This window comes from Heterodontus francisci, chromosome 15 (genome assembly GCF_036365525.1).
Source record: "Heterodontus francisci isolate sHetFra1 chromosome 15, sHetFra1.hap1, whole genome shotgun sequence".
Classification (NCBI taxonomy): domain Eukaryota; kingdom Metazoa; phylum Chordata; class Chondrichthyes; order Heterodontiformes; family Heterodontidae; genus Heterodontus; species Heterodontus francisci.
This window is the reverse complement of record NC_090385.1, coordinates 52,288,503-52,312,336: the sequence shown is the minus strand read 5'-3', so window position 1 is coordinate 52,312,336 and position 23,834 is coordinate 52,288,503. Positions and strand designations below refer to the sequence as shown.

Here is a 23,834-nt window from a genome sequence, read left to right as displayed (position 1 = left end):
CCCCCCCGCCCACTTTGACAAATCCTTTTTGTTTCTTTCTAATTACAAGGCAAAGAAACACCAGCACAGATGGTCTTGCGTTGAAATTTATTGAAGTTAAACTCTAATTCGGTTGTTGCCTACAGATACATGACATACCCACATTCCCATGCATATGGGATACACATGCAAATAGAGACAGAAAAGAGCAGAAGAAAAAGTGGAAAAGTTTGATGCAATATTTGAAGAGTTGTGGTTCCTCAAGCTCACTCTACCATCCTTGCTTGTAGGTAGACCTTGCTTTTTGTTGGGGTCCCAGTATTCTTAAACCTTCACTAGGTGACTTTTCTCTCTTGGGGTTCATGATTCAGAGGCTTGAGATAAGAGAAGACAGAACTTCAGTCCAGAATCAAACAGACAGCCAAACTGTTTGTACAATTCAAGGAAAAATCCAGCTTGTCAAGCAGGTTAGTCATCAGATGAACCAGTCTGACCATGTCTTTGCACCACCTTAGTCTCTGGAATTCTCCACTCACATGCAATAGCTGGTGATTCAGGTCCATTGTGGGTTGAATGTCAGGGAATGGTCCTTTGTCCTTCCAATCCCTGTCTTAATATGTAAAAGTCCTTTCTTCACTCCAGTAACAGCTTAAAATCAATGTGCCTCATTCTTGGTAGGTGGGGGGTGTCTAGCATAACCTGCTTTGAGGAAATCACTGCATTTAAAGCCAATGAGTGTTCAAACCCCATTGCAGCTCATGTCCTTTTGAAAGCTTAATCACATGTCAACACCTCTTCCAGTTTCCTGGAAATTGTATTATGACAAACTTAGAATTTTAATGCCTGTTTTAGTCTTTAAACAAGCACACAGCTGTTCCCATCTGAAATTTCATAAATTATGTAATTGGTCTTCTAATTCCTGGAGATGGGTCAGATTAGCTGTTTGCTTGATGTGTACATTACAGCCCAACAATAAATGCCCTTGCTGTCCTACATCAATGATGGCTTCCAATTAAGGGATTATTTTCTTTTGACCCTTGAGCCTCATAAGGCAGTGAATTATAGGGTACATGTGCCAGATTTAAAGTGCTGTAGTCTGACTTAAACCCATTTAAAAATGAGGCAAATTTTCTCAAGTTGTGATTTGATCATTTTTAATGAAATAATGAACAACCTCATCAATTTTTTTTGGCAGTATCTCCAGAAATGCATTCTATGGAAAAACTCTTGTTCCTAGATTGATTAGTGCCTGTTGGCTTTTATTACATCAGAGATTACCCTGCACATTTATTTATGGTTGGTAGATTTCTTATCGAATGTCTGTTATCAACCTTTTCAGGACATGATTCCAAGAGGTACTTCATACCCTCCCTGAATTTTGGAAGAACTATCAAATCTACTTTATGCGGCTATTCCACTTAGTATGGAAACCTACAATTTCACAGTGGAAATTAAAAGGAGGAAAAATGTTTCTCCATTCCTAGGGGAAGGGAACTAGGAAGAAACTGAGATAAAAGTATTTGCACAGTAGAACACCATTGCTAATGAAATGTAAATGGCAATAAAAGATTGAGGAAAGAAGCAGTAGTTGCATAATTAAGTCTATGCTAAGTACATAGGATTTGTTATGCTATCAGCTGTATATCCCAATAGATGGGTGTTAACATTAAATGGAATAAAAGGAACAGTACTAACATGGATAGAAAATTGGCTGACTGACAGGAAGCCGTAGTGGTTAAAGGAGTTTGAGGGGTTGGTGTTAGGGCACCCCTGCTCATTAATGACCTAGACCTTGGTGTACAGGGTACAATTTCAAAATTTGCAGACAGTACAAAACTTGAAAGTATTGTGAACTGTGGAGAATTGTGTAGAACTTCAAAAGGACATGAAGGTTGGAATGGGTGGATAAGTGACAGATTAAATCTAATGGAGAGAAGTGTGAAGTGATTCATTTTTGGTAGAATGCTGAGACAATATAAAATAGAGGGTACAATTCTAGAGGTTTTAGGCCCAGAGGGACCTGGGTGTATATGTGCATAAATCATTATGGCAGGACAGGTTGAGAGCAGTTAAAGCAAGTAGAGTCCTAAGCTTTATTAATAGAGGCATAGAGTACAAAAGCAAGGAAGTTGTGTTAAACTTGTATAAAACACTGATTCAACCTCAATTGGAGTACTGCATCCAGTTTTGGGCATCACACTCTTTAGGAAGGATGTGGAGGCATTAGAGAGGATGCAGAAAAGATGCACGAGAATGTTTCCAGGGATGAGTCACTTCAGTTATGTAGATAGTTTGGAGGAGAGGAAATTTGATAGAGGTATATGAAATCCTGAGGGATCTGGGTAGAGTAGATAGGGAGAAACTGTTTTCATTGACGGAAGGATTGAGAACAAGAGGGCACAGATTTAAAGTAATTGGTAAAAGAAGCAGAGTGGTTAGGATCTGGAATGCACTGCCTGTGTGTGGTGGAGGCAGGTTCAATGGAGTCATTGAGGTATTTAGATGATTATCTGAAAAGGAAGAATGTGCAGGGCTATGGGGAGAAGGCAGTGTGAGTGGCATGAGGTGAATTGCTCCTTCACGGAGCCAGCAGAAAAATGACTGACTGGCTGGCTGCCTTCTGTGCTGTAACCATTCAGCCTATGATTCTATAAATCTGATACAGCAAATTTATTGAAGCAATATTTTAAAACAAATTATTTACCGTTGCCTAAATGTGAAACTTAAGTCTTGGGTTACTTTAATGCCATGGGAAAACCAGTCACAAATTTTATAGTACCAAATTGGGCATGGAAGAGTACAAAATCACAAACGGATTAGGCAGATAAAGAAATGCAATTCAATATATATTTGTGCATTTTTGGAATAAGACTAAATGTATCCTAAATAGTAAAATCTTTTCTATGGAATCATAGAAAGTTTACAGCACAGAAAGAGGCCACTTAACCCATCGTGTCTGCTGGCTGAAAAATGATCCAATTATTCTAATCCCACCTTCCAGTATTTGGTCCGTAGCCCTGAAGATGACAGCACTTGAGCTGCATATCCAGACTCATTTTGAATGAGTTGAGGGTTTCTGCCTCAACTACCCTTTTCAGGCAGTGAGTTCTAGACCCTCACCACCCTCTGGGTGAAAAGGTTTTTCCTCATCTCCCCTCTAATCTTTCAACCAATCACTTTAAATATATGCCCCCTAGTCACTGACCTCTCTGCTAAGGTAAATAGGCCCTTCACCTCCACTCTATCCAGGCTCCTTGAAATGTACAAAATTTTAATCAGATCTCCTCTCAGCCTTCTCTGTTGCAAGGAGAACAGCCCCAGCCTATCCCACCTTTCCTCATCGATGCATTTTTCCAGTTCCGGCAACATCCTCATAAATCTCCTCTGTACTCTCTGGTGCAATTACATTCTTTCTGTAATGAGGTGACCAGAACTGCACAAAGTACTCAAGTTGTGGTCTAACCAATGAGTTATACAGTTCCAGCAAAACCTCCCTATTATATTCTATACTTCAGCTAATAAAGGAAAAGATTTCATATGCCGCCTTAACCACCTTATCAACCTGTCCTGCTACCTTCAGGTATCTCTGAACATTCACTCCAAGGTTCCTCACTTCCTCTACACTTCAGTATTCCTTTGCCTTGTTTGATCTCCCCAAATACATCACCTCACACTTCTCCAGGTTGAATTCCATTTGCCACTTTTTTACCCAATCTGACCAAACCAACAATATTTTCCTGCAGCCCACAGCTACCCTCCTCGCTATCAACCACACGGCCAATCTTGGTGTCATCTGCAAACTTCTTGATCCTGATGGTATTCTACATGAAATGTATACCAAGGCCTTCATGGAGAGTAATTAGAATAGCAAGTTTATATAAGTATTAATTAGAAATGTTGACAATATTGGAGAAAACAATATAATGGAAAAATTGACCAGTATACAGAATTTTAATACAATTAATGGGTGTTGCAGTTTAAATCCTGTTCTAGAAAGGTTATTGGAGTTCTGGGGGAAAAGTACAAGATAGTTTCACTTAAAATATAAAATGTATGGACAGGAGGTTGTCTTTCTTCACGAGAGGCAGAACTAGAAGTGTTCGAAGTTTTGGAAGAACCTACAGCCTATTTTAACGATTTAATGAATCAAAAATGAGGGTATAAATTCAGCATTAGTATTAGGTTTCGAAGAATGAATTGCTTCAGTGCATTTACCTGGTGGTTACCTGCTGACCTCTTATTCAGGAAGTAGCTCTCAGCGCTACTGCTGATTGGCTGTGAGGCTTTTACCTCTGCAGGTGAGACTACGTCACTTCCCGAGAGACAGGACGACGCTGGGACGAGGTGAACAGGTGCGGTCCACCAGTGAAAGAGGGAGAGGGGAGTATGTAGGCCGTCTTCGCGGCAGAGATAGAGAGAGGGGAGCGGCCGCAGGCCCGGAGAGAGTGCGGGGGGTGGTGGGCACCTATCCAGGAATATACCGCACCGAGCGAGTGAAGGCTGGAGCCGGCTCGAAGGAGAGGATGGGATCAGGAGGCCAGCCTGTCTCGACCCGCACTCTCCCGCTCCATCTGCGCTCGGCTGTCAGTTCCGCTCCAGTTCGCTAACACCGAGGCCAGCATTTCAACCCCTGTCACAAACTCCGTGACTTCACCATGGATTACACATCCTTCCCTGACCACTGTCACAGGCTGAAGCAGACTATTGCCATCCTTTCCTGACCACTGTCACAGGCTGAAGCAGACTATTGCCATCCTTTCCTGACCACTGTCACAGGCTGAAGCAGACTATTGCCATCCTTTCCTGACCACTGTCACAGGCTGAAGCAGACTATTGCCATCCTTTCCTGACCACTGTCACAGGCTGAAGCAGACTATTGCCATCCTTGCCTAACCACTGTCACAGACTGAAGCAGACTATTGCCATCCTTTCCTGATCACTGTCACAGACTGAAGCAGACTATTGCCATCCTTTCCTGACCACTGTCACAGGCTGAAGCAGACTATTGCCATCCTTTCCTGACCACTGTCACAGGCTGAAGCAGACTATTGCCATCCTTTCCTAACCACTGTCACAGACTGAAGCAGACTATTGCCATCCTTTCCTGATCACTGTCACAGACTGAAGCAGACTATTGCCATCCTTTCCTAACCACTGTCACAGACTGAAGCAGACTATTGCCATCCTTTCCTGACCACTGTCACAGGCTGAAGCAGACTATTGCCATCCTTTCCTAACCACTGTCACAGACTGAAGCAGACAATTGCCATCCTTTCCTGATCACTGTCACAGGCTGAACCAGACTGTTGCCATCTTTTCCTGATCACTGTCACAGACTGAAGCAGACTATTGCCATCCTTTCCTGATCACTGTCACAGACTGAAGCAGACTATTGCCATCCTTTCCTGACCACTGTCACAGGCTGAAGCAGACTATTGCCATCCTTTCCTGATCACTGTCACAGGCTGAACCAGACTATTGCCATCCTTTCCTGACCACTGTCACAGGCTGAAGCAGACTATTGCCATCCATTTCCTGACCACTGTCACAGACTGAAGCAGACTATTGCCATCCTTTCCTGATCACTGTCACAGGCTGAACCAGACTATTGCCATCCTTTCCTGACCACTGTCACAGGCTGAAGCAGACTATTGCCATCCTTTCCTGGTCACTGTCACAGACTGAAGCAGACTATTGCCATCCTTTCCTGATCACTGTCACAGGCTGAACCAGACTATTGCCATCCTTTCCTGATCACTGTCACAGGCTGAACCAGACTGTTGCCATCTTTTCCTGATCACTGTCACAGACTGAAGCAGACTATTGCCATCCTTTCCTGATCACTGTCACAGGCTGAAGCAGACTATTGCCATCCTTTCCTGATCACTGTCACAGGCTGAAGCAGACTATTGCCATCCTTTCCTGAACACTGTCATAGGCTGAAACGGAATATTGCCATCCCTTCCCTGACCACTGTCAGGCTGAAGCAGGCTATTGCCATCCTTTCATGATCACTGTCACAGGCTGAAGCAGGCTATTGCCATCCTTTCCTGAACACTGTCATAGGCTGAAACAGGCTATTGCCATCCCTTCCCTGACCACTGTCACAGGCTGAAGCAGACTATTGCCATCCCTTTCCTGACCACTGTCACAGGCTGAAACAGACTATTGCCATCCTTCCCTGACCACTGTCACAGGCTGAAGCAGACTATTGCCATCCTTCCCTGACCACTGTCACAGGCTGAAGCAGGCTATTGCCATCCTTCCCTGACCACTGTCACAGGCTGAAGCAGACTATTGCCATCCTTCCCTGACCGCTGTCACAGGCTGAAGCAGACTATTGCCATCCTTCCCTGACCACTGTCACAGGCTGAAGCAGACTATTGTCATCCTTCCCTGACTGCTGTCACAGGCTGAAGCAGACTATTGCCATCCTTCCCTGACCGCTGTCACAGACTGAAGCAGACTATTGCCATCCTTCCCTGACCACTGTCACAGGCTGAAGCAGACTATTGCCATCCTTTCCTGACCACTGTCACAGGCTGAAGCAGACTCTTGCCATCCCTTTCCTGACCACTGTCACTTGCTGAAGCAGACTATTGCCATCCTTTTCCTGTCCACTGTCACAGGCTGAAGCAAACTATTGCCATCCCTTTCGTAACCACTGTCTCAGGCTGAAGCAGACTATTTCCATCCTTTCCTGACCACTGTCTCAGGCTGAAGCAGACTATTACCATCCTTGTCCTGTCCACTGTCACAGGCTGAAGCAAACTATTGCCATCCCTTTCGTAACCACTGTCTCAGGCTGAAGCAGACTATTACCATCCTTCCCTGACCACTGCCACAGGCTGAAGCAGACTATTGCCATCCTTCCCTGACCAATGTCACAGGCTGAAGCAGACTATTACCATCCTTCCCTGACCACTGTCACAGGCTGAAGCAGACTATTGCCATCCTTTCCTGACCGCTGTCACAGGCTGAAACAGACTATTGCCATCCTTCCCTGATCACTGTCACTTGCTGAAGCAGACTATTGCCATCCCTTTCCTGACCACTGTCACTTGCTGAAGCAGACTATTGCCATCTCTTTCCTGACTGTCACAGGCTGAAGCAGACTATTGCCATCCCTTTCCTGACCACTGTCACAGGCTGAAGCAGACTATTGCCATCTCTTTCCTGACCACTGTCACTTGCTGAAGCAGACTATTGCCATCCTTTCCTGACTGTCACAGGCTGAAGCAGACTATTGCCATCCCTTTCCTGACCACTGTCACTTGCTGAAGCAGACTATTGCCATCCTTCCCTGACCACTGTCACAGGCTGAAGCAGACTATTACCATCCTTCCCTGACCACAGTCACAGGCTGAAGCAGACTATTGCCATCCTTCCCTGACCACTGTCACTTGCTGAAGCAGACTATTACCATCCTTCCCTGACCACTGTCACTTGCTGAAGCAGACTATTACCATCCTTCCCTGACCACTGTCACAGGCTGAAGCAGACTATTGCCATCCTTCCCTGACCACTGTCACAGACTGAAGCAGACTATTGCCATCCCTTTCCTGACCACTGTCACTTGCTGAAGCAGACTATTGCCATCCTTTCCTGACCACTGTCACAGACTGAAGCAGACTATTGCCATCCTTTCCTGACCACTGTCACAAACTGACGCAGACTATTGCCATCCTTTCCTGACCACTGTCACAAACTGACGCAGACTATTGCCATCCTTTCCTGACCACTGTCACAGACTGAAGCAGACTATTGCCATCCTTTCCTGATCACTGTCACAGGCTGAAGCAGACTATTGCCATCCTTTCCTGAACACTGTCATAGGCTGAAACGGACTATTGCCATCCCTTCCCTGACCACTGTCACAGGCTGAAGCAGGCTATTGCCATCCTTCCCTGACCACTGTCACAGGCTGAAGCAGACTATTACCATCCTTCCCTGACCACTGTCACAGGCTGAAGCAGACTATTGCCATCCCTTTCCTGACCACTGTCACTTGCTGAAGCAGACTATTGCCATCCTTTCCTGACCACTGTCACAGACTGAAGCAGACTATTGCCATCCTTTCCTGACCACTGTCACAGACTGAAGCAGACTATTGCCATCCCTTCCTGACCACTGTCACAGGCTGAAGCAGACTATTGCCATCCTTTCCTGATCACTGTCACAGACTGAAGCAGACTATTGCCATCCTTTCCTGACCACTGTCACAGGCTGAAGCAGACTATTGCCATCCTTTCCTGATCACTGTCACAGACTGAAGCAGACTATTGCCATCCTTTCCTGACCACTGTCACAGGCTGAAGCAGACTATTGCCATCCCTTTCCTGACCACTGTCACTTGCTGAAGCAGACTATTGCCATCCTTTCCTGACCACTGTCACAGACTGAAGCAGACTATTGCCATCCTTTCCTGACCACTGTCACAGACTGAAGCAGACTATTGCCATCCTTTCCTGATCACTGTCACAGACTGAAGCAGACTATTGCCATCCTTTCCTGACCACTGTCACAGGCTGAAGCAGACTCTTGCCATCCCTTTCCTGACCACTGTCACTTGCTGAAGCAGACTATTGCCATCCTTTTCCTGTCCACTGTCACAGGCTGAAGCAAACTATTGCCATCCCTTTCGTAACCACTGTCTCAGGCTGAAGCAGACTATTTCCATCCTTTCCTGACCACTGTCTCAGGCTGAAGCAGACTATTACCATCCTTGTCCTGTCCACTGTCACAGGCTGAAGCAAACTATTGCCATCCCTTTCGTAACCACTGTCTCAGGCTGAAGCAGACTATTACCATCCTTCCCTGACCACTGTCACAGGCTGAAGCAGACTATTGCCATCCTTCCCTGACCAATGTCACAGGCTGAAGCAGACTATTACCATCCTTCCCTGACCACTGTCACAGGCTGAAGCAGACTATTGCCATCCTTTCCTGACCGCTGTCACAGGCTGAAACAGACTATTGCCATCCTTCCCTGATCACTGTCACTTGCTGAAGCAGACTATTGCCATCCCTTTCCTGACCACTGTCACTTGCTGAAGCAGACTATTGCCATCATTTCCTGACTGTCACAGGCTGAAGCAGACTATTGCCATCCCTTTCCTGACCACTGTCACTTGCTGAAGCAGACTATTGCCATCTCTTTCCTGACTGTCACAGGCTGAAGCAGACTATTGCCATCCCTTTCCTGACCACTGTCACAGGCTGAAGCAGACTATTGCCATCTCTTTCCTGACCACTGTCACTTGCTGAAGCAGACTATTGCCATCCTTTCCTGACTGTCACAGGCTGAAGCAGACTATTGCCATCCCTTTCCTGACCACTGTCACTTGCTGAAGCAGACTATTGCCATCCTTCCCTGACCACTGTCACAGGCTGAAGCAGACTATTACCATCCTTCCCTGACCACTGTCACAGGCTGAAGCAGACTATTGCCATCCTTCCCTGACCACTGTCACTTGCTGAAGCAGACTATTACCATCCTTCCCTGACCACTGTCACTTGCTGAAGCAGACTATTACCATCCTTCCCTGACCACTGTCACAGGCTGAAGCAGACTATTGCCATCCTTCCCTGACCACTGTCACAGACTGAAGCAGACTATTGCCATCCCTTTCCTGACCACTGTCACTTGCTGAAGCAGACTATTGCCATCCTTTCCTGACCACTGTCACAGACTGAAGCAGACTATTGCCATCCTTTCCTGACCACTGTCACAAACTGACGCAGACTATTGCCATCCTTTCCTGACCACTGTCACAGACTGACGCAGACTATTGCCATCCTTTCCTGACCACTGTCACAGACTGAAGCAGACTATTGCCATCCTTTCCTGATCACTGTCACAGGCTGAAGCAGACTATTGCCATCCTTTCCTGAACACTGTCATAGGCTGAAACGGACTATTGCCATCCCTTCCCTGACCACTGTCACAGGCTGAAGCAGGCTATTGCCATCCTTCCCTGACCACTGTCACAGGCTGAAGCAGACTATTACCATCCTTCCCTGACCACTGTCACAGGCTGAAGCAGACTATTGCCATCCCTTTCCTGACCACTGTCACTTGCTGAAGCAGACTATTGCCATCCTTTCCTGACCACTGTCACAGACTGAAGCAGACTATTGCCATCCTTTCCTGACCACTGTCACAGACTGAAGCAGACTATTGCCATCCTTTCCTGACCACTGTCACAGGCTGAAGCAGACTATTGCCATCCTTTCCTGATCACTGTCACAGACTGAAGCAGACTATTGCCATCCTTTCCTGACCACTGTCACAGGCTGAAGCAGACTATTGCCATCCTTTCCTGATCACTGTCACAGACTGAAGCAGACTATTGCCATCCTTTCCTGACCACTGTCACAGGCTGAAGCAGACTATTGCCATCCCTTTCCTGACCACTGTCACTTGCTGAAGCAGACTATTGCCATCCTTTCCTGACCACTGTCACAGACTGAAGCAGACTATTGCCATCCTTTCCTGACCACTGTCACAGACTGAAGCAGACTATTGCCATCCTTTCCTGATCACTGTCACAGACTGAAGCAGACTATTGCCATCCTTTCCTGACCACTGTCACAGGCTGAAGCAGACTATTGCCATCCATTTCCTGACCACTGTCACTTGCTGAAGCAGACTATTGCCATCCTTTCCTGACCACTGTCACAAACTGACGCAGACTATTGCCATCCTTTCCTGACCACTGTCACAGGCTGAAGCAGACTATTGCCATCCTTTCCTGAACACTGTCATAGGCTGAAACGGACTATTGCCATCCCTTCCCTGACCACTGTCACAGGCTGAAACAGACTATTGCGTTCCTTCCCTGACCACTGTCACAGGCTGAAGCAGACTATTGCCATCCTTCCCTGACCACTGTCACAGGCTGAAGCAGGCTATTGCCATCCTTCCCTGACCACTGTCACAGGCTGAAGCAGACTATTGCCATCCTTCCCTGACCACTGTCACAGGCTGAAGCAGACTATTGCCATCCTTCCCTGACCGCTGTCACAGGCTGAAGCAGACTATTGCCACCCTTCCCTGACCACTGTCACAGGCTGAAACAGACTATTGCCATCCTTTCCTGACCACTGTCACAGGCTGAAGCAGACTATTGCCATCCTTTCCTAACCACTGTCACAGACTGAAGCAGACTATTGCCATCCTTTCCTGATCACTGTCACAGACTGAAGCAGACTATTGCCATCTTTTCCTGATCACTGTCACAGACTGAAGCAGACTATTGCCATCCTTTCCTGATCACTGTCACAGGCTGAACCAAACTGTTGCCATCTTTTCCTGATCACTGTCACAGACTGAAGCAGACTATTGCCATCCATTTCCTGACCACTGTCACTTGCTGAAGCAGACTATTGCCATACTTTCCTGACTGTCACAGGCTGAACCAGACTATTGCCATCCTTTCCTGACCACTGTCACAGGCTGAAGCAGACTATTGCCATCCTTTCCTGACCACTGTCACAGGCTGAAGCAGACTATTGCCATCCATTTCCTGACCACTGTCACTTGCTGAAGCAGACTATTGCCATCCTTTCCTGATCACTGTCACAGGCTGAAGCAGACTATTGCCATCCTTTCCTGATCACTGTCACAGGCTGAAGCAGACTATTGCCATCCTTTCCTGAACACTGTCATAGGCTGAAACGGACTATTGCCATCCCTTCCCTGACCACTGTCACAGGCTGAAACAGACTATTGCCATCCTTCCCTGACCACTGTCACAGGCTGAAGCAGACTATTGCCATCCTTCCCTGACCACTGTCACAGGCTGAAGCAGGCTATTGCCATCCTTCCCTGACCACTGTCACAGGCTGAAGCAGACTATTGCCATCCTTCCCTGACCACTGTCACAGGCTGAAGCAGACTATTGCCATCCTTCCCTGACCGCTGTCACAGGCTGAAGCAGACTATTGCCACCCTTCCCTGACCACTGTCACAGGCTGAAACAGACTATTGCCATCCTTCCCTGACCACTGTCACAGGCTGAAGCAGACTATTGCCATCCTTCCCTGACCACTGTCACAGGCTGAAGCAGACTATTGCCACCCTTCCCTGACCACTGTCACAGGCTGAAACAGACTATTGCCATCCTTTCCTGACCACTGTCACAGGCTGAAGCAGACTATTGCCATCCTTTCCTAACCACTGTCACAGGCTGAAGCAGACTATTGCCATCCTTTCCTGATCACTGTCACAGACTGAAGCAGACTATTGCCATCCTTTCCTGATCACTGTCACAGACTGAAGCAGACTATCGCCATCCTTTCCTGACCACTGTCACAGGCTGAAGCAGACTATTGCCATCCTTTCCTGATCACTGTCACAGGCTGAACCAGACTATTGCCATCCTTTCCTGATCACTGTCACAGGCTGAAGCAGACTGTTGCCATCTTTTCCTGATCACTGTCACAGACTGAAGCAGACTGTTGCCATCCTTTCCTGATCACTGTCACAGGCTGAAGCAGACTATTGCCATCCTTTCCTGATCACTGTCACAGGCTGAAGCAGACTATTGCCATCCTTTCCTGAACACTGTCATAGGCTGAAACGGACTATTGCCATCCCTTCCCTGACCACTGTCAGGCTGAAGCAGGCTATTGCCATCCTTTCATGATCACTGTCACAGGCTGAAGCAGACTATTGCCATCCTTTCCTGAACACTGTCATAGGCTGAAACAGGCTATTGCCATCCCTTCCCTGACTACTGTCACAGGCTGAAGCAGACTATTGCCATCCCTTTCCTGACCACTGTCACAGGCTGAAACAGACTATTGCCATCCTTCCCTGACCACTGTCACAGGCTGAAGCAGACTATTGCCATCCTTCCCTGACCACTGTCACAGGCTGAAGCAGGCTATTGCCATCCTTCCCTGACCACTGTCACAGGCTGAAGCAGACTATTGCCATCCTTCCCTGACCGCTGTCACAGGCTGAAGCAGACTATTGCCATCCTTCCCTGACCACTGTCACAGGCTGAAGCAGACTATTGCCATCCTTCCCTGACCGCTGTCACAGGCTGAAGCAGACTATTACCATCCTTCCCTGACCACTGTCACAGGCTGAAGCAGACTATTGCCATCCTTCCCTGACTGCTGTCACAGACTGAAGCAGACTATTGCCATCCCTTTCCTGACCACTGTCACTTGCTGAAGCAGACTATTGCCATCCTTTCCTGACCACTGTCACAGACTGACGCAGACTATTGCCATCCTTTCCTGACCACTGTCACAGACTGAAGCAGACTATTGCCATCCTTTCCTGATCACTGTCACAGGCTGAAGCAGACTATTGCCATCCTTTCCTGAACACTGTCATCGGCTGAAACGGACTATTGCCATCCCTTCCCTGACCACTGTCACAGGCTGAAGCAGGCTATTGCCATCCTTCCCTGACCACTGTCACAGGCTGAAGCAGACTATTACCATCCTTCCCTGACCACTGTCACAGGCTGAAGCAGACTATTGCCATCCCTTTCCTGACCACTGTCACTTGCTGAAGCAGACTATTGCCATCCTTTCCTGACCACTGTCACAGACTGAAGCAGACTATTGCCATCCTTTCCTGACCACTGTCACAGACTGAAGCAGACTATTGCCATCCTTTCCTGACCACTGTCACAGGCTGAAGCAGACTATTGCCATCCTTTCCTGATCACTGTCACAGACTGAAGCAGACTATTGCCATCCTTTCCTGACCACTGTCACAGGCTGAAGCAGACTATTGCCATCCTTTCCTGATCACTGTCACAGACTGAAGCAGACTATTGCCATCCTTTCCTGACCACTGTCACAGGCTGAAGCAGACTATTGCCATCCTTTCCTGATCACTGTCACAGACTGAAGCAGACTATTGCCATCCTTTCCTGACCACGGTCACAGGCTGAAGCAGACTATTGCCATCCCTTTCCTGACCACTGTCACTTGCTGAAGCAGACTATTGCCATCCTTTCCTGACCACTGTCACAGACTGAAGCAGACTATTGCCATCCTTTCCTGATCACTGTCACAGACTGAAGCAGACTATTGCCATCCTTTCCTGACCACTGTCACAGGCTGAAGCAGACTATTGCCATCCTTTCCTGATCACTGTCACAGACTGAAGCAGACTATTGCCATCCTTTCCTGACCACTGTCACAGGCTGAAGCAGACTATTGCCATCCTTTCCTGATCACTGTCACAGACTGAAGCAGACTATTGCCATCCTTTCCTGATCACTGTCACAGACTGAAGCAGACTATTGCCATCCTTTCCTGACCACTGTCACAGGCTGAAGCAGACTATTGCCATCCTTTCCTGATCACTGTCACAGACTGAAGCAGACTATTGCCATCCTTTCCTGACCACTGTCACAGGCTGAAGCAGACTATTGCCATCCTTTCCTGATCACTGTCACAGGCTGAAGCAGACTATTGCCATCCTTTCCTGAACACTGTCATAGGCTGAAACGGACTATTGCCATCCCTTCCCTGACCACTGTCACAGGCTGAAACAGACTATTGCCATCCTTCCCTGACCACTGTCACAGGCTGAAGCAGACTATTGCCATCCTTCCCTGACCACTGTCACAGGCTGAAGCAGGCTATTGCCATCCTTCCCTGACCACTGTCACAGGCTGAAGCAGACTATTGCCATCCTTCCCTGACCACTGTCACAGGCTGAAGCAGACTATTGCCATCCTTCCCTGACCGCTGTCACAGGCTGAAGCAGACTATTGCCACCCTTCCCTGACCACTGTCACAGGCTGAAACAGACTATTGCCATCCTTCCCTGACCACTGTCACAGGCTGAAGCAGACTATTGCCATCCTTCCCTGACCACTGTCACAGGCTGAAGCAGACTATTGCCACCCTTCCCTGACCACTGTCACAGGCTGAAACAGACTATTGCCATCCTTTCCTGACCACTGTCACAGGCTGAAGCAGACTATTGCCATCCTTTCCTAACCACTGTCACAGGCTGAAGCAGACTATTGCCATCCTTTCCTGATCACTGTCACAGACTGAAGCAGACTATTGCCATCCTTTCCTGATCACTGTCACAGACTGAAGCAGACTATCGCCATCCTTTCCTGACCACTGTCACAGGCTGAAGCAGACTATTGCCATCCTTTCCTGATCACTGTCACAGGCTGAACCAGACTATTGCCATCCTTTCCTGATCACTGTCACAGGCTGAAGCAGACTGTTGCCATCTTTTCCTGATCACTGTCACAGACTGAAGCAGACTGTTGCCATCCTTTCCTGATCACTGTCACAGGCTGAAGCAGACTATTGCCATCCTTTCCTGATCACTGTCACAGGCTGAAGCAGACTATTGCCATCCTTTCCTGAACACTGTCATAGGCTGAAACGGACTATTGCCATCCCTTCCCTGACCACTGTCAGGCTGAAGCAGGCTATTGCCATCCTTTCATGATCACTGTCACAGGCTGAAGCAGACTATTGCCATCCTTTCCTGAACACTGTCATAGGCTGAAACAGGCTATTGCCATCCCTTCCCTGACTACTGTCACAGGCTGAAGCAGACTATTGCCATCCCTTTCCTGACCACTGTCACAGGCTGAAACAGACTATTGCCATCCTTCCCTGACCACTGTCACAGGCTGAAGCAGACTATTGCCATCCTTCCCTGACCACTGTCACAGGCTGAAGCAGGCTATTGCCATCCTTCCCTGACCACTGTCACAGGCTGAAGCAGACTATTGCCATCCTTCCCTGACCGCTGTCACAGGCTGAAGCAGACTATTGCCATCCTTCCCTGACCACTGTCACAGGCTGAAGCAGACTATTGCCATCCTTCCCTGACCGCTGTCACAGGCTGAAGCAGACTATTACCATCCTTCCCTGACCACTGTCACAGGCTGAAGCAGACTATTGCCATCCTTCCCTGACTGCTGTCACAGACTGAAGCAGACTATTGCCATCCCTTTCCTGACCACTGTCACTTGCTGAAGCAGACTATTGCCATCCTTTCCTGACCACTGTCACAGACTGACGCAGACTATTGCCATCCTTTCCTGACCACTGTCACAGACTGAAGCAGACTATTGCCATCCTTTCCTGATCACTGTCACAGGCTGAAGCAGACTATTGCCATCCTTTCCTGAACACTGTCATCGGCTGAAACGGACTATTGCCATCCCTTCCCTGACCACTGTCACAGGCTGAAGCAGGCTATTGCCATCCTTCCCTGACCACTGTCACAGGCTGAAGCAGACTATTACCATCCTTCCCTGACCACTGTCACAGGCTGAAGCAGACTATTGCCATCCCTTTCCTGACCACTGTCACTTGCTGAAGCAGACTATTGCCATCCTTTCCTGACCACTGTCACAGACTGAAGCAGACTATTGCCATCCTTTCCTGACCACTGTCACAGACTGAAGCAGACTATTGCCATCCTTTCCTGACCACTGTCACAGGCTGAAGCAGACTATTGCCATCCTTTCCTGATCACTGTCACAGACTGAAGCAGACTATTGCCATCCTTTCCTGACCACTGTCACAGGCTGAAGCAGACTATTGCCATCCTTTCCTGATCACTGTCACAGACTGAAGCAGACTATTGCCATCCTTTCCTGACCACTGTCACAGGCTGAAGCAGACTATTGCCATCCTTTCCTGATCACTGTCACAGACTGAAGCAGACTATTGCCATCCTTTCCTGACCACGGTCACAGGCTGAAGCAGACTATTGCCATCCCTTTCCTGACCACTGTCACTTGCTGAAGCAGACTATTGCCATCCTTTCCTGACCACTGTCACAGACTGAAGCAGACTATTGCCATCCTTTCCTGATCACTGTCACAGACTGAAGCAGACTATTGCCATCCTTTCCTGACCACTGTCACAGGCTGAAGCAGACTATTGCCATCCTTTCCTGATCACTGTCACAGACTGAAGCAGACTATTGCCATCCTTTCCTGACCACTGTCACAGGCTGAAGCAGACTATTGCCATCCCTTTCCTGACCACTGTCACTTGCTGAAGCAGACTATTGCCATCCTTTCCTGACCACTGTCACAGACTGAAGCAGACTATTGCCATCCTTTCCTGACCACTGTCACAGACTGAAGCAGACTATTGCCATCCTTTCCTGACCACTGTCACAGGCTGAAGCAGACTATTGCCATCCATTTCCTGACCACTGTCACAGGCTGAAGCAGACTATTGCCATCCTTTCCTGACCACTGTCACAAACTGACGCAGACTATTGCCATCCTTTCCTGACCACTGTCACAGGCTGAAGCAGACTATTGCCATCCTTTCCTGACCACTGTCACAGGCTGAACCAGACTATTGCCATCCTTTCCTGATCACTGTCACAGGCTGAAGCAGACTATTGCCATCCTTTCCTGAACACTGTCATAGGCTGAAACGGACTATTGCCATCCCTTCCCTGACCACTGTCACAGGCTGAAACAGACTATTGCGTTCCTTCCCTGACCACTGTCACAGGCTGAAGGAGGCTATTGCCATCCTTCCCTGACCACTGTCACAGGCTGAAGCAGGCTATTGCCATCCTTCCCTGACCACTGTCACAGGCTGAAGCAGACTATTGCCATCCTTCCCTGACCACTGTCACAGGCAGAAGCAGACTATTGCCATCCTTCCCTGACCGCTGTCACAGGCTGAAGCAGACTATTGCCACCCTTCCCTGACCACTGTCACAGGCTGAAACAGACTATTGCCATCCTTTCCTGACCACTGTCACAGGCTGAAGCAGACTATTGCCATCCTTTCCTAACCACTGTCACAGACTGAAGCAGACTATTGCCATCCTTTCCTGACCACTGTCACAGACTGAAGCAGACTATTGCCATCCTTTCCTGACCACTGTCACAGACTGAAGCAGACTATTGCCATCCTTTCCTGATCACTGTCACAGACTGAAGCAGACTATTGCCATCCTTTCCTGATCACTGTCACAGGCTGAACCAGACTATTGCCATCCTTTCCTGACCACTGTCACAGGCTGAAGCAGACTATTGCCATCCATTTCCTGACCACTGTCACTTGCTGAAGCAGACTACTGCCATTCTTTCCTGACCACTGTCACAAACTGACGCAGACTATTGCCATCCTTTCCTGACCACTGTCACAGACTGAAGCAGACTATTGCCATCCTTTCCTGATCACTGTCACAGGCTGAACCAGACTATTGCCATCCTTTCCTGACCACTGTCACAGGCTGAAGCAGACTATTGCCATCCATTTCCTGACCACTGTCACTTGCTGAAGCAGACTATTGCCATCCTTTCCTGATCACTGTCACAGGCTGAAGCAGACTATTGCCATCCTTTCCTGATCACTGTCACAGGCTGAAGCAGACTATTGCCATCCTTTCCTGAACACTGTCATAGGCTGAAACGGACTATTGCCATCCCTTCCCTGACCACTGTCACAGGCTGAAACAGACTATTGCCATCCTTCCCTGACCACTGTCACAGGCTGAAGCAGACTATTGCCATCCTTCCCTGACCACTGTCACAGGCTGAAGCAGGATATTGCCATCCTTCCCTGACCACTGTCACAGGCTGAAGCAGACTATTGCCATCCTTCCCTGACCACTGTCACAGGCTGAAGCAGACTATTGCCATCCTTCCCTGACCGCTGTCACAGGCTGAAGCAGACTATTGCCATCCTTCCCTGACCGCTGTCACAGACTGAAGCAGACTATTGCCACCCTTCCCTGACCACTGTCACAGGCTGAAACAGACTATTGCCATCCTTTCCTGACCACTGTCACAGGCTGAAGCAGACTATTGCCATCCTTTCCTAACCACTGTCACAGACTGAAGCAGACTATTGCCATCCTTTCCTGATCACTGTCACAGACTGAAGCAGACTATTGCCATCCTTTCCTGATCACTGTCACAGGCTGAACCAGACTGTTGCCATCTTTTCCTGATCACTGTCACAGACTGAAGCAGACTATTGCCATCCTTTCCTGACCACTGTCACAGGCTGAAGCAGACTATTGCCATCCATTTCCTGACCACTGTCACTTGCTGAAGCAGACTATTGCCATCCTTTCCTGATCACTGTCACAGGCTGAATCAGACTATTGCCATCCTTTCCTGATCACTGTCACAGGCTGAAGCAGACTATTGCCATCCTTTCCTGAACACTGTCATAGGCTGAAACGGACTATTGCCATCCCTTCCCTGACCACTGTCACAGGCTGAAACAGACTATTGCCATCCTTCCCTGACCACTGTCACAGGCTGAAGCAGACTATTGCCATCCTTCCCTGACCACTGTCACAGGCTGAAGCAGGCTATTGCCATCCTTCCCTGACCACTGTCACAGGCTGAAGCAGACTATTGCCATCCTTCCCTGACCACTGTCACAGGCTGAAGCAGACTATTGCCATCCTTCCCTGACCGCTGTCACAGGCTGAAGCAGACTATTGCCATCCTTCCCTGACCGCTGTCACAGACTGAAGCAGACTATTGCCACCCTTCCCTGACCACTGTCACAGGCTGAAACAGACCATTGCCATCCTTTCCTGACCACTGTCACAGGCTGAAGCAGACTATTGCCATCCTTTCCTAACCACTGTCACAGACTGAAGCAGACTATTGCCATCCTTTCCTGATCACTGTCACAGACTGAAGCAGACTATTGCCATCCTTTCCTGATCACTGTCACAGGCTGAACCAGACTGTTGCCATCTTTTCCTGATCACTGTCACAGACTGAAGCAGACTATTGCCATCCTTTCCTGATCACTGTCACAGACTGAAGCAGACTATTGCCATCCTTTCCTGATCACTGTCACAGGCTGAAGCAGACTATTGCCATCCTTTCCTGAACACTGTCATAGGCTGAAACGGACTATTGCCATCCCTTCCCTGACCACTGTCAGGCTGAAGCAGGCTATTGCCATCCTTTCATGATCACTGTCACAGGCTGAAGCAGACTATTGCCATCCTTTCCTGAACACTGTCATAGGCTGAAACAGGCTATTGCCATCCCTTCCCTGACTACTGTCACAGGCTGAAGCAGACTATTGCCATCCCTTTCCTGACCACTGTCACAGGCTGAAACAGACTATTGCCATCCTTCCCTGACCACTGTCACAGGCTGAAGCAGACTATTGCCATCCTTCCCTGACCACTGTCACAGGCTGAAACAGACTATTGCCATCCTTTCCTGACCACTGTCACAGGCTGAAGCAGACTATTGCCATCCTTTCCTAACCACTGTCACAGACTGAAGCAGACTATTGCCATCCTTTCCTGATCACTGTCACAGACTGAAGCAGACTATTGCCATCCTTTCCTGATCACTGTCACAGGCTGAACCAGACTGTTGCCATCTTTTCCTGATCACTGTCACAGACTGAAGCAGACTATTGCCATCCTTTCCTGATCACTGTCACAGACTGAAGCAGACTATTGCCATCCTTTCCTGACCACTGTCACAGGCTGAAGCAGACTATTGCCATCCTTTCCTGATCACTGTCACAGGCTGAACCAGACTATTGCCATCCTTTCCTGACCACTGTCACAGGCTGAAGCAGACTATTGCCATCCTTTCCTGATCACTGTCACAGACTGAAGCAGACTATTGCCATCCTTTCCTGATCACTGTCACAGGCTGAGCCAGACTGTTGCCATCTTTTCCTGATCACTGTCACAGACTGAAGCAGACTATTGCCATCCTTTCCTGATCACTGTCACAGACTGAAGCAGACTATTGCCATCCTTTCCTGACCACTGTCACAGGCTGAAGCAGACTATTGCCATCCTTTCCTGATCACTGTCACAGGCTGAACCAGACTATTGCCATCCTTTCCTGACCACTGTCACAGGCTGAAGCAGACTATTGCCATCCTTTCCTGGTCACTGTCGCAGACTGAAGCAGACTATTGCCATCCGTTCCTGATCACTGTCACAGGCTGAAGCAGACTGTTGCCATCTTTTCCTGATCACTGTCACAGACTGAAGCAGACTGTTGCCATCCTTTCCTGATCACTGTCACAGGCTGAAGCAGACTATTGCCATCCTTTCCTGATCACTGTCACAGGCTGAAGCAGACTATTGCCATCCTTTCCTGAACACTGTCATAGGCTGAAACGGACTATTGCCATCCCTTCCCTGACCACTGTCAGGCTGAAGCAGGCTATTGCCATCCTTTCATGATCACTGTCACAGGCTGAAGCAGACTATTGCCATCCTTTCCTGAACACTGTCATAGGCTGAAACAGGCTATTGCCATCCCTTCCCTGACTACTGTCACAGGCTGAAGCAGACTATTGCCATCCCTTTCCTGACCACTGTCACAGGCTGAAACAGACTATTGCCATCCTTCCCTGACCACTGTCACAGGCTGAAGCAGACTATTGCCATCCTTCCCTGACCACTGTCACAGGCTGAAGCAGGCTATTGCCATCGTTCCCTGACCACTGTCACAGGCTGAAGCAGACTATTGCCATCCTTCCCTGACTGCTGTCACAGGCTGAAGCAGACTATTGCCATCCTTCCCTGACCACTGTCACAGGCTGAAGCAGACTCTTGCCATCCTTCCCTGACTGCTGTCACAGGCTGAAGCAGACTATTGCCATCCTTCCCTGACCGCTGTCACAGACTGAAGCAGACTATTGCCATCCTTCCCTGACCACTGTCACAGGCTGAAGCAGACTATTGCCATCCTTCCCTGACCACTGTCACAGGCTGAAGCAGACTCTTGCCATCCCTTTCCTGACCACTGTCACTTGCTGAAGCAGACTATTGCCATCCTTTTCCTGTCCACTGTCACAGGCTGAAGCAAACTATTGCCATCCCTTTCGTAACCACTGTCTCAGGCTGAAGCAGACTATTTCCATCCTTTCCTGACCACTGTCTCAGGCTGAAGCAGACTATTACCATCCTTGTCCTGTCCACTGTCACAGACTGAAGCAAACTATTGCCATCCCTTTCGTAACCACTGTCTCAGGCTGAAGCAGACTATTACCATCCTCCCCTGACCACTGTCACAGGCTGAAGCAGACTATTGCCATCCTTCCCTGACCAATGTCACAGGCTGAAGCAGACTATTACCATCCTTCCCTGACCACTGTCACAGGCTGAAGCAGACTATTGCCATCCTTTCCTGACCGCTGTCACAGGCTGAAACAGACTATTGCCATCCTTCCCTGATCACTGTCACTTGCTGAAGCAGACTATTGCCATCCTTTCCTGACTGTCACAGGCTGAAGCAGACTATTGCCATCCCTTTCCTGACCACTGTCACTTGCTGAAGCAGTCTATTGCCATCCTTTCCTGACGTCACAGGCTGAAGCAGACTATTGCCATCCCTTTCCTGACCACTGTCACTTGCTGAAGCAGACTATTGCCATCCTTTCCTGACTGTCACAGGCTGAAGCAGACTATTGCCATCCTTCCCTGACCACTGTCACAGGCTGAAGCAGACTATTGCCATCCTTCCCTGACCACTGTCACAGGCTGAAGCAGACTATTACCATCCTTCCCTGACCACTGTCACTTGCTGAAGCAGACTATTACCATCCTTCCCTGACCACTGTCACAGACTGAAGCAGACTATTACCATCCTTCCCTGACCACTGTCACAGACTGAAGCAGACTATTACCATCCTTCCCTGACCACTGTCACAGACTGAAGCAGACTATTGCCATCCCTTTCCTGACCACTGTCACTTGCTGAAGCAGACTATTGCCATCCTTTCCTGACCACTGTCACAGACTGAAGCAGACTATTGCCATCCTTTCCTGATCACTGTCACAGGCTGAAGCAGACTATTGCCATCCATTTCCTGACCACTGTCACAGGCTGAAGCAGACTATTACCATCCTTCCCTGACCACTGTCACAGGCTGAAGCAGACTATTGCCATCCCTTTCCTGACCACTGTCACTTGCTGAAGCAGACTATTGCCATCCTTTCCTGACCACTGTCACAGACTGAAGCAGACTATTGCCATCCTTTCCTGACCACTGTCACAGACTGAAGCAGAGTATTGCCATCCTTTCCTGACCACTGTCACAGGCTGAAGCAGACTATTGCCATCCTTTCCTGACCACTGTCACAGACTGAAGCAGACTATTGCCATCCTTTCCTGACCACTGTCACAGGCTGAAGCAGACTATTGCCATCCTTTCCTGATCACTGTCACAGGCTGAAGCAGACTATTGCCATCCTTTCCTGATCACTGTCACAGACTGAAGCAGACTATTGCCATCCTTTCCTGATCACTGTCACAGGCTGAACCAGACTATTGCCATCCTTTCCTGACCACTGTCACAGGCTGAAGCAGACTATTGCCATCCATTTCCTGACCAATGTCACAGGCTGAAGCAGACTATTGCCATCCTTTCCTGATCACTGTCACAGGCTGAAGCAGACTATTGCCATCCTTTCCTGATCACTGTCACAGACTGAAGCAGACTATTGCCATCCTTTCCTGATCACTGTCACAGGCTGAACCAGACTATTGCCATCCTTTCCTGACCACTGTCACAGGCTGAAGCAGACTATTGCCATCCATTTCCTGACCACTGTCACAGGCTGAAGCAGACTGTTGCCATCCTTTCCTGACCACTGTCACAGGCTGAACCAGACTATTGCCATCCTTTCCTGATCACTGTCACAGACTGAAGCAGACTATTGCCATCATTTCGTGACTGTCACAGGCTGAAGCAGACTATTGCCATCCCTTTCCTGACCACTGTCACTTGCTGAAGCAGACTATTGCCATCCTTTCCTGACTGTCACAGGCTGAAGCAGACTATTGCCATCCCTTTCCTGACCACTGTCACAGGCTGAAGCAGACTATTGCCATCTCTTTCCTGACCAC

The 23,834-nt window shown here is 48.5% G+C and overlaps 1 protein-coding gene across 1 annotated transcript in view; it reads left to right on the top strand.

Annotated features, from left to right (window-relative positions):
• Nucleotides 1-4,283: 4,283 nt before the first annotated feature.
• Nucleotides 4,284-23,834, top strand: part of nek12 (NIMA-related kinase 12) — a 38,981-nt gene continuing 19,430 nt past the window's right edge. The window contains exon 1 of the mRNA XM_068047534.1: nucleotides 4,284-4,331. The gene's annotated coding sequence lies outside the window, so the exon portion shown is untranslated. The remainder of the gene's footprint in view (nucleotides 4,332-23,834) is intronic.